The sequence below is a fragment of the Furipterus horrens genome, unplaced genomic scaffold (assembly GCF_987537825.1).
Source record: "Furipterus horrens unplaced genomic scaffold, mFurHor1.1.pri manual_scaffold_3, whole genome shotgun sequence".
NCBI classification, from domain to species: domain Eukaryota; kingdom Metazoa; phylum Chordata; class Mammalia; order Chiroptera; family Furipteridae; genus Furipterus; species Furipterus horrens.
In genome coordinates this window covers 25490056-25502362 of record NW_028327173.1, presented here as the reverse complement: position 1 = coordinate 25502362, position 12307 = coordinate 25490056, and positions in this window count along the sequence as shown.

Sequence of the window (12307 nt, the reverse complement as noted above, 5' to 3'; positions counted from 1 at the left end):
TCTCATATTTGGTCTTCCTCTTTTTCTGCTGTAGAGAACTCCACCTTCTCAGGATGCACTCAAGATTGGACTGCTTTAGTTTTGCCACTTTTGCCTATTCTCTACTTTCCATAATATTCTCTATTTACCATAATATCATAGATAAGTTGATAAATTCCTTTGTGAAGAGCAAAGGAGCTTTTGCCACATGCCAGGGTAGTAGGCTCTGAACAGGGAATCATCAGATCTACCTTCTGTGGTCCTAAGCTGTCCTGCTCCATGTGATTGGAAGAAGAAAACATGGCTGGAGCTTAGATTTTTCTTATAGGGTCAAGAGAAAGAGTGAAAGAGAGCCTGGTGTCTAGGGGCAAGGCAGCTGTGCTGCTGATTTGGTATATTCCCTCCAGGGCCGTCTGCCTCACTTCTCACATATAGTTTCAATCATACAGTGAGAACCTAAATCCAGAATTTCTATTTTTATTACTTTAGCTTTTAGTAAGAACATCTAAATTTCCCATTTCCTCTTGGCTCTTGATCTCAGTTCCACACAGTTTTGTCTACCTGTGTCTCTGGGCCCTGAGGCCCACTGGGCTGGCTTATTTTTGTTTCTATTGCTCTTCCTTAAATCTTGCCCTGTACAGGACATGGCAAGACTGTTGGGTCTTCTGTGAGTCAACACACCGTTTGGTATGTTTTTCTTCTGGGGAACATTCCAGATGGCCAAATTTACCTCGATCCTCTCAATAGTTCTACTTAGTACTTAAAGCCATTGTAATGCTTTCCCCAAATAGTTCTTAAAGATTCATTAATTAACTTACTCCTTCAACAAATACGTATAAAGCACTTACATTCCAGGGCCTCTGTTAAGCACAGATGATAGATTTATGAATGAGAAAATCCCTGTTCCAGAATTCAGTTGAAATGAAGAAATACTTAGATTTTTAGCACTTAACACAAAATTCCTTGTGGTGCTTCTTAGACTGTGAGTATAATCTCAGTGTCTAGGGGACAGAGAATGTAAGGTAGTTCTTCCTTTTCTCTCTTTCTTCCCCTTTGGTCCTAAGATATCATAAACCTGACCATCTTCCTGCTGTTCTGACCAACCGTTCAATGTTGATATTAGGATCTTATCCTAGGTTTTCTCCTCTCCTTTTTCTTATCGTACCGTGTTTTTTGTTTTTTGTTTTTTTCTGGATAATTTTTCCCTCCAGGACTTTAGTTACCACCAATCACTGATGAATTCTCAATCTATTTCTCCTGGTGGGGGCACCTGTCCTGAGCTCCCTCTGCCTCTTGTCTCCTGGCTATGTGTCCACACGCACTTACAGTTCAGCATATGGAAGTCCTCATCTTTTTCTAAAACCTGCTTCTCCTATATTGACCCTTCTAGTCCTTCAAGCCAGACACCTAAAACTCTAGCAACTAGTCTCGTAACTTATTACTTATGCTCCTTCCCCCCAACTGAGAAGTTGATTCCTAACATTCTGCATATCTTACGTTCTCTCTAGATTCTCCTAACTATCCTTCGCCCTTAGTCCAGGCCAGTGGCTTTCAAACTGTTTTACGGGAGTCCTTTCAGGGGCTCCTGAAGTTGGACTGGAAAGGAGTATTGAGCAGGCAGGAGTTGGGGCAGAGCAATTACATGTTTATCTGTTTTGTGTATCGTTTGAAGAGCAATCAATGGCTACAAATTTGAAAACCACTGGCCTTAAATCCTGACCATTTCTTTTTCGGATTATTGCAGGGCTGCCACTGAGCATGCTCTCCGTCCTGTCACCCATCTATCCCAGTGGTTCCTAGCCTTTTCTTGGCTGTTATGCATGCTGGGCACACTTCCTGTGGTTAGTTATAAACACCTGATGTACATACAATGAAGCGATTAGAATGCATGTGAATGAATGTGGTGCTATTATAAGCATCACCTTGAATCCACTATAACTTATTAAAATAAGTAAATCCTCCTTGGTCTTTACCTACTCTCTGTGATAAATGACTTGCCACACATCTCACATATGATCCTCACTCAGCTCTCACCCGCTCCCCACACTGGTAGCACCTGCCGCACGTGGGACATCTCAGTCACTCTTGCTTGACCCCCTTCAGTGATTCCCAATTGACTCCCGAATGGATGTTAAGCTTTTTAGTGTGACTGGCAAGTTCTGCTGGGATCTGGTCCTTACTAACCTTTGCAGCTCTTGCTCCAGTCACGCACGCCCCAGCCATCCCACCCAGCACACACCCAGGTAGCCGGGCTTCTGGGTCTTGGCTCATATGGTTCCTCCTGCCCATCACTGTTTCCCTCCTCTCCTCTCCCTTCTGCCTGCATGTTGAATTCCAAATAATTTTTTAGACAAAATTTTTATTTCTCTCAATAACTGCTACTCATAGGCTCTCTCAACCTCTTCTCCCTTTCTCGCTGAGTAGCACGGATATTTCGTCATATCTTGCTAATTTTTCAGTCTGTATTTCTTTTCTTTAAAGATTTTATTTATTTATTTTTAGAAAGAGGGGAAGGGAGGGAGAAAGAGAGGGAGAGAAACATCAATGTTGTGTGGAAGAAACATCAATAGGGTTGCTTCTTGCACGCCCCCCAACTGCAGACATGGCCCACCACCCAGACACGTGCCCTGACCAGGAATTGAACCAATGACCTTTTGGTTTGCAGGACAACGCCCAACCCACTGAGCTACACCAGTCAGGGCAGTCTGTTTATTTCATAAATGACTTCTTCCTGTGTTACTCAGTCCTGATGTTTTTTAGCTATTCATTTTGAAAAAAAAAAAAAAAAGTTAAATGAAAGGGAGAGAAGCAATGTACCTGGCTTCACCAATTGTTCGCTTTTTGCCACTTTTGCTTCTGTCTTGTCCTCCTTTTCATATATATGTATGTGTATGCATTTTTTATGCACACACTCATATTGTTATTATTATTATTTACTTAATCAATTGAGAGTAAATTGTAGATACCGGCACCCCTTATCCAGTAGAAGATCTCCAGGAACCCTTTTTCACATATCCATGATATAATACTCAAATTCTGGACATTTAACATTGATAACAATTCATTATCTCATAAGAGAGTTCATATTCATATTTTTAGTTGTCTGAATATTATTCTTTATAGTGAATATCTTGTCTCGTGGCCCTGACCACTTCCTTTGATCTCATGTTACCTCTTCAGTCTTCCAGCATAATGAATGTAACATTTAACCTTGTTTCAGTCTTTCTCACCAGACTGAAGACTTCTTGAGAACAGAGGCCATATTTTATTAATCCCCGTCTCTTTAGTGTCTATTATCTAAATGAATTCCGTACTGAGTATTTCATGAATAACTTGGACACTTGAAACCCTGGGTGCCCGGTGACACTTTGTGTTTGGTGTCTTCTTCTCCCCTGACTCATTTAGGAGCAGGTAGGATGGTAAGTGGGCTGGGACGGTGGAGCCTGCACCACACAGAGCATGGGAAGGCCCTGCTCATAATCCCACCCAGTAACGTGGCCTGTGGCAAGTTATTTAATCTGTGTGAATTTCAGTTATTTTTCTGTATTATGAGGTTAATATTACTTGCTCTGCCTATCTCACTGGGACATTGGGAAGATCAAATGAGAGAATGAATGTAAAAATGGTTCAAAATGGTGATGTTACTCCAGAGGCAATATGGTGGTCTGCCCACTAGGAATGTTCTCAGTTACAGGTCCTTTGGGATCACTGTGTTGCAAAACCACCATACTCCAGGGTTCTTGCCCTGTCTTCTGAGTTGCTGTAAGAGCTGGGTTTTGTACATGAAGCACAGAGACCAACAGTGGGTACAGGCCTCTCTCAAGCTGGGTTAACTGCATGGGTTGCATAGTGTGCCTCCAAAATTCATGTCCACATTGAATCTCAGAATGTGACCTTATTTGGAAATAGGGTCTTTGCAGATGGAATTTTAAGTTAAGATGAAGGTAGGCCTTAAATTTAATGACTGCTCTCCTTGTAAGAAGGCCATGTGAATGCACACATGGATGAAGGCCATGTGGCAATGGAGGCAGAGAATAGAATGATGCAGTGACAAGCCAACTTGGTCGTTGATAGCAACTACCAGAGACCAGGACCAGGCAAGAAGGGCTTCTTCCCCAGGACCTCCAGGGGAAGCATGGCCCTGCTGACACCTTGATTGCTAACTTCTAGCTTCCAGCAATGTGAGAGAATACATTTATGTTATTTTAAGTCACCTCATTTGTTATGGCAGTCCTAGGAAACAAGACAGGGACTTTCTCCTTGCTACCTCCAGGCCACCTGTTAGCAGAACCTTCCTGCTAGAGTTGAACCATTGGACGAGTGGACGAGGTGGGGAGGGGTGGAACCAGGTTACTGAGGGAATTCAGTGCCCAGCTGTTCCTCTCTAACCCCTGTGCAGACTATAGTCCTGTGGCAGGTTCACTCATCTACTCAGGGGATAGAGCAGGAGGGGCTCTGGTTGGTGCCAAGAGTATGCCCTCTCTTTCTTCCATAGTTTCAGGAAAATGCTCTCCACCTCGGGCCCTGGCATCCTCAGGCTCCATGGTTAGTTCCATTGGCACCTTCATCTTGTGAGCTTACGGAACATTGGGAGGCTTTGCCACAGCCTCAAGGGGTTGGCTCGGTTATTGGTGGAGCCTGGAGTTCGGGGCCTGTGCCTGCTGGTGCCGTCTGATGCTGAAGGAGATACTGTATCTGTGATCTGAGTGTCTCCTCTCCTGTGCCAAGGCATGTCCATACCAGGGCTGTTCTCCCCTGACCAGGAAAGCTACACTGCATACCTCAAGGTACCCTTGTGGGCGACTGGCCCCTTGCCTGTCTTCTCCGGGAGAATGGCATCTGGATGGGTGTCACCGCCCTAGCCCTGGCTTGTGGGTGTTAGAGGGGAGGAGGAGGGGAGGAAGGGAGGAGGAGAACGGGAGGACACATAGCTGAGAGTCTTTCCCTCGCATTGAAATAAGCTCCGGGGGCCCACCCACTACCATTATTATGATGTCACAGAAAGGAGCAGCCGCAGCAGAGGCAGAAGAGAGTCGTGAAATCACCTGGCTCATTGCCCTCTTCCATCTTTTATGCCACCAGGATGGCAAGAGGTTGGCACATGTTCCTGGCAGCTGAGCTCTTGAATACCCAAGGCCACACCGTGACAAAGTCGGGGGATGAGCTCATTGGGCCGATGCCCAGCCGCTCATCTGGGAAGCTCTCCTGGGCTCTCACTTGTAATCAGCAAACCCAGACTCCTCACCTTAGGGACTATCAGACCAGGCTTCTCCCTTGGGATCATTGAAGATGGCTGATAATAAATGCAAAAACGATGACTCACATCATATTTAAGCAAGACTCTGGGTGTGTGTGTGAATGGGAATTGCTCAAAATCATGTTGGGGTGCTGCGGATTGCATCAAAGCCTCTGTGTGTGTGTGGGGGGGTGCGTGTGGGGAGACCTTTTCTGCAATTGCAAATTTTAATACTGACGAGAAACAATGACCTGAGAATATATCTGGAGAATGGTGGTAGGCGGTCATAATTGATTTTGCCCTCATACCCTCTGGAAAACGCTCAGTTGTTCTCAAAGTTCTTTAGGGAGAAAAAGTAAGAGAGACTTACCTTAGCCTTATGTAAGCATCAAATAGAGCCTAATAAAGTTACAACATCAGCAAGGAAAAGTTAGGACCAGAGCTGGTCTCAAGAGAGGAAGGAGGGACCACGCTCTGGCCTGGCCCCCTCCCTTCCCCCAGCTCGGTGGAGTTTAGCACACTGTCAAATGTCAGTTTGATCCTAGTCAGAAAACTCCGGAGGATGACCATGGTTGCTCTGTTAGAAGAGCTTCAGGACACCCCAGCGCTATTTTGTACTGAGAGCTGCTCTAGCTGATGACAGATGGATTTACTTCTTTTTGCTTCAAAATCACGATACCCCTTGTAGCAATAGCTAAGGAAGCCAACCAGAAGCAAGCGGTTTAGTTTGTAACCTTGTTCCTCTGTCCTTTGGGGGAAAAGGATGGGTCAGATGTGGGAAGTGGACCAAATGATTCCACGTTCTCTTCTATCTCATATGGAGAGTAATTATGCTGTAACTTCACGCTGAGGCTTGGAGGTCCCCCTAGCAAGAGTAAACTTTTTCCAGTTTTTCAGGAAGAAAATGTACTGTGGCAGATTAGCATTCGGTCTAAAGAACCAAGGCACTGATGCCATCGAGGCCAAACCATAGTCCTCTATTTCTAGCTGGACATCCCGGAAAACCTCACATATCCAGGCTTTTAGAAAGTTTTAATAGCAGATGGGAACAATCCAAATGGACCTATTTTAGGGTTACCTGGGGAAGGTAAAAGGTAAAGCACAGGTTTCAAAAGACATGACCCCAGAAGCTACAGGCCGAAGGGAGATGCTGGAACTTTGTTTCTATGGAGTAGAAATGGAAGGGAGAGCTTTGGGACACAGAACACAAATACTGGGCTTGAAATAAAAGGTCCTGGGTTCAAGGCTCAGCTCTCCTGCATACTACTAGCTGTATGACCTTGGGCAAGCCATTGCACCAAAATTTCCCCTTTGGTAAAATAAAGTATTAAGTCCATTAAAAAGTGTTACACGGATCGAATGCTATATTTGAAAGCACTTTTGTGTTGTAAAGCGCCATGCAAGGATGCCGCGTGGTGATCCACACTGTGGCCCTGAATATGGGCCAGAGGTCACGTCCACACCACAAACGGCCGAGAAATTGGCTGGCCATGAGTGCTGGGTTTAATCATAAGATCTGCCCTTTTCTGAGAACAAAAGTTCTAGGAATATTTTTTACTTGCAGGTGGCTGGGGATACTTTTTCTCAGGCCTTTCTAGCTAAAAAGTCTTTGGTCTGACATTGCCACTTACTGAAAGTCCTTGGGTGACTCTGCCCACCTATTTGGGACTTTGTTTCTTCATGTCTGAGATGAAGGGCTCGAATACATTTCCCCAGTGGTCCATTTCTGCTCTACATCTGTATAATTTCACAAACCTAGAGGAACACTTTTGATTGAGTCAAAACAGCTTTATGGAACACACACGTTACATAGAAGGAAGTGTGCAGAGTGTGGTAGGACTCCATCGTCTTTGGTTTTCTAGAAGTTGAGCTCACAATCTAGTGAGGACGCCTGTGTCCAGATAACTGGCACAGCGTCAAGAAAGGGCACAGCACCTCAGAGTGCCACCAGAGTACCACGGCAGTTCAGAGAAAAAGGCATTCCTCATCAGAGAAGGGAGAGGGAAGGGAGAAGCAGGGAAGGAAGTGGCCTTGAGCTGGTTCCTGCCTGATGAAAAGGCCTTTCAGGTGCAGCTTCACATGCATAATGAACAGCCTGTGCAAAGGCTCAGAGGTAGGAACCGGCAGGTGGCATATTCTGTTATTCACCTAAAGTTATAACAAAAAGGAAAATTAACTAGAGACTGAGGGTGGGGGAGTTGCTCTTATGTTCTGGGTACAAGGGCTAACCCAGTGGTAACTGGTGCACATTCTTCAATTAGTTGGCCTGAGTTTATCCTTTCTGCTCTCCCTATTGGCAAGTGTACTGGGTGCAAAGCTAAATCCTGGTAGGACTGGGTGCCCACACCCTGCGTGCACAGCCCCCTGGGTGGAGGCCACTTTCCTGTCTGGGCACTGCCACTGTCTATTCATTGCACACACTGGTGTTTTGACATGTTAGCGCCGGGCCTGTTAACATGGAATAACAAGGGAGAGCACCCAAAGGCGGTGCCTGGCTCCTGAGCGGGCACCAGGCCAGGGCCGCCTTGTTTCGCTCCTTTCCCTGGGGTGGCAGGACGGCAGCTACTTAGCAGTTCCAGCTACTCTGCGTGCTTCCAAACCAGAATCTCTCCAAGTGTCAGGGAGGAGGAGAGTTTATGACTTTGTCCTTTTATGATGTGCCTTTCAGGCCAATTATTTCTAGAGCTAATAATCCTAATACTTCTCTGAATTAGGCACTGGTAAAAGAAGGTATACATTTAAAATCCATGAAATTACAAGAAGATTGAGTGACTCAGTATTCTGGGAGGACACTTTATAGTCTGTGGTTATTATTATTATTAATATTAATAAGTGTTTATTCACACACACACGCCCATAGGGCACTGGGCTGAGCTCATGGAGGACTCAGCCTCTGTCCTCGGGGATCCACAGGAGGCTGTCTCTAAGACACTGCAGTAAATCACATGAGTATTGTAACTGTCAAGGTTTTAAACACCTAAAAATCAGCACTATCATTAGCAATCAGTAATCACTGTTATAGAAGAATAAATCTTGTAATCTCCAAATTACCTGTTTGCACCAATTAGAGTTCAACTGATGAAACATACCAATCAAAGGGGAATTTACTTGAGGCACCCAAGCTTATCTAGTTTTTTTTTTTTTTTTTTTTTTAAAGAAAAGGAACCTGCTGAGCTCCCGAACTGATGTTTCTTAGCCCAGTCTCTGTTAGAGAGGATTTTCTAGAAACAGAGCTGACAGAGTACCCCCAGGCAGAAGGGAGTCCATTATTCATTTATTTGTTTATTTATTCATTTATTCCCTGCCTACCTACAAAAAGGATTCAAGGTAGGTCACAATAAAAACACATATTCATAAGACAGCTTTAAAAAAAAAAACTGAAAGGAAGGTTGAGAATCTTAAGGTGGAGGAAGGGGCATTAGGCTGGAGCATTTCATTTCCACTAATCTTTGGTGCGTCCCTTTGCCAAACGCTGTGCTCAGCCCTGTAGGAGCAAGAGGAGAAACACACCCTCTATTGCCTGTAAGGAACTTATAACCTGGGGTGAGACACAAATACTGAATTTAGTTCTGAGTTTCTTAAAAGGCAGAGCACAGAGGAATCTGTGGGTTGTCTAGTTCTCAGCGTGTAATAAAAGTAAGCGGGTCCATGGAGAGATAGATTCCTGCCCCCACCTTTGTAAATACTGAAGAAATATGGAAGTGGCCCAGTGCGGAAAAATCCCAGTGTTTTTATCAATCTCCCAGGGATGGGTCGTTTCTTAGCTGGAGGTGGAGGAAGGAGGTGAAAATGTGGAGCCACTGAGTCTCCCCTGGTTTGCTCCGGAGTTCTGAAAGCCTAGGTCTGGTGTTTGAGGCAAAGCCAGGGAGTCAGGGCTGGTGGCTGGGGATCGGAGTTGACAATGACCTGGAAGGAAAACCAGTCCTCTAGGAGATTTGGCTCGGGAATTAGGAAGTGAAATGAATGTCTGAACCAGCGCGACTCCTCTTAGCAGCCCCACTCAGCCCTGCACATGTGCCAGGCTCCTCCTAAGCGCGTCTCCCCATACGCTGTTACCGGCATAGTCCCAGCGTCCCCGGGCCGGCCCATCTCCGGATTAGATCACAGCACCATTTTCCCGGCTTCTAGCTGGCTTCAGCGCTTCTCCTATGTGGTTTTGCTTTATACTCCATCTCTAGGGAATTATGTCATTGTCATATTAGGGCTCACTTGGTCTGCCTGTTTTGTTTTGTCTTTTTGTTGTAAGGTTACTCTGTGTTCACTCTGATTTCTGCCCTGAACGTAATAATGGTGCTATAGTGGCAGAACCGTTTAAGTGGTACCTGAGAGTATCTCTAGAGCACACCCTCTGCTGGTAGGCAGCTTCCGCGATGGCTCCCAATGGTCCCTGCTACCTGGGACCCATGCTCGTGTATAACCCACCCGCCCTGACTCAGGGCTGGTCTGTGTTAGACACTGTGCCAGGTGCTACGGACAGGACAGGCATAGCCTTGACCTCATGGAGCTTACAGACCTTGCAGCACAGTATATAATGGGGACAGCGTGGACTCCGGAGCAAAATAGAACTGGCAGAATCTCAGCATAGCCACTTGGCTTTGTGATGTTGAGTGAGTCCTTTAACCTCTGCGAGCCTCTGTTTCCTCATTGTTACATTAAGCAAAGTCATATCCACCTTGGAGTTTGCTGAGGATTACATGCGATGGTGTGTATAAGGCACTTAGCCGTGTCCAGATTTTGGTGGCTACCCCACAAATGTTATTCCCCCAACTGTGCCAGGCGCTGAGACTATAGTTTTGAGTGGGAGGTCATCTCTGCCATCAGGGGCTCAGAATTGAGTAGAGGGGACAGATAGATACTTGCTGACATTCAAGGCAGACTGTGACAAATGCTGTAACAGGGGTGGAGAGAGCAGGCAATGGGAACCCAAAGGAAGACAGAAAAAGCATCATGGAGACTGGGTGACATTTTAACAAGCCTTAGAGGGGAAGTAGAATTTTCATCGATGGAGTAGGGCAAGAGCATTGCAGGCAGGCAGAGGAAGGCCTGGGATATCACGAGGTGTAGAGCCTCCTGGTGTAAAAAGACAGTAGATGTGCACGAGCTGAGTACTCCTGATGCTGTCACCTCCCCGCTATGGGCTGTGGTCTCTGATCTGTAGGCTGCAGCTGTTGAACCATTGTCGGGAGTCCATGTTTCTTCCAGCTAACATATTCCACAAGAGTGGGGAGTGTTGCATTCTTCATTACCAGTTTCCAGCTCCTAACACATGGTCGGCACTCAATAAATATTTATTAAATGAGTAGGTATAATTATATGTGTGAGCAGCTTGTCCCACATGAGAAAGTCAAGGAAGTCTTCTTTCCATTTACTTGACGTAAGTCACTTCCTTTGGGCACCTACATGGCGGTTGTTAATCTGACTGCGTCATGCTGCCACGTTTTGTCAAAGTCCTTCTACCACTGAGTGCCTTTGGTTTCCTGGCTGCGCCTCCTGTTTCTTCCTTATATTCCAGAGTCTTGCTGTGGGGTCCTGCTCCAACTTTGAAGCTACTGACACTTCCCTGAGATGTCTTTAGTGCTCAGCTCCATGTCCTCAGTCCAGGTGGGGCAAACCCAGCCAACGTTGAAGAAGCTTCACGTCTTTTCCTTCGTTTAAATTCCATTTCGGTTTTGGTGCCCTTTGAAACCAGAACTCAGTGGAGAATTTCTAATGCCATCGAACTACTGTGTGCAAGTCAAAGGCTGGCTAGTGGGGGAACTGCAGAGAGGGGCATAGGCCTTGGTGGTCCCCCACTTCACCTTGTTTTGACTCCACTCCTCTCCCCAGGACAGTGCTTCAGACCCTCATGTTTTTTTGTTTGTTTGTTTGGTTTTTGCCTCCACTGGAACTCCCATAGTACATTGTCTCCTGGGACTTACTCTGTTCCAGATCACCTTGTTCTTTCAAAACTCATTCTGGGTTCTATTTCCTCAGAGAGCTGATGTCTTCTCTGTTCTGGGTACAATTCAATATACAGTCTGATGCCTAACTTGTGCCTAGATCAGCCATAAGCTCACAGGGTGCAAAGATGAATGAAACATGATTCCTGACCCTGGTTCTGCTTTCTAGGATGGGAGTCGCCAAGACGACAAACTGAACTGTGCCAAACTATTAATGGACAGTCCCTTTTCAGTCCCTAAAAAGATCTGCATTTACCGAAGCTTTTTGAAGACAGTGGCTTACCTATAATTTTTTTTTTAATTAAAAAATTTTTTTTAAAAACAAGGAAACCTTTAGAGCAATACTTAATTGTTGAAAACTTGGAAAGTGAAGAAAAATAGAAGGTAGAGCACAAACTTTTTAAGGATCTCACTATCCAAAGGCAAACCAATATTGGCATATTTTCTCCCATCTTCTTTCTTTATGCATTTGAGAGGCCATGTTTACATAATTTTGCGTACCTCCTTTGTTGCTGAGCACGCTATCCCAACCATTTTGCAGTGTGACCAGACACTGAAGAGGGATGCTAACGGCAGGAGTTTGTCAGCGAGTCAAAGTGCTGAATTTATTGGCACGGAGACTAAGGCTTGCCTCTCTAAGAACATACCCTTTTCTGCCAGGTTCTGAGACAAGCCCTGCGTCCCTGCAAGTGCTTCCATAGCATAGCGTATTTGTGACTTTGCTGGTCTGCTCAGCCCTTCTCCGAAGAAACGGGATCCTGTGCTGTAAGGTGTGAGCTTTTCCAGTCTTCAGATTCCCCACCTCTCCCCCTCAGTGAGCGGTAATATCATTCATCTGAGCCTCTCTCCCTGCCTCCAGTGACTGTCTCCCCTGATGAATTCTCTCTGGGTGACTTTGGCATTTGCATATTTCCTCGCTGGGATATTCTGAGATGTTGGAACCGGAGACCAGGTTGATGCGATCGGTTACTTAGCGGAATGAGGCTTTCTTGAGAACTGCACAAATATTTGGAGTCGGGTGTGTGCCAATAGGCAATTAATTGAAATGTGGACACAGCATGCTTCTGGAGGAAAGAGCCCCAAGTTGAGAAATTAGCCGTGGGAAGCAATCCTCTGCAAGATACAGAACAGCAATTTGGGAATTTCCTTTACC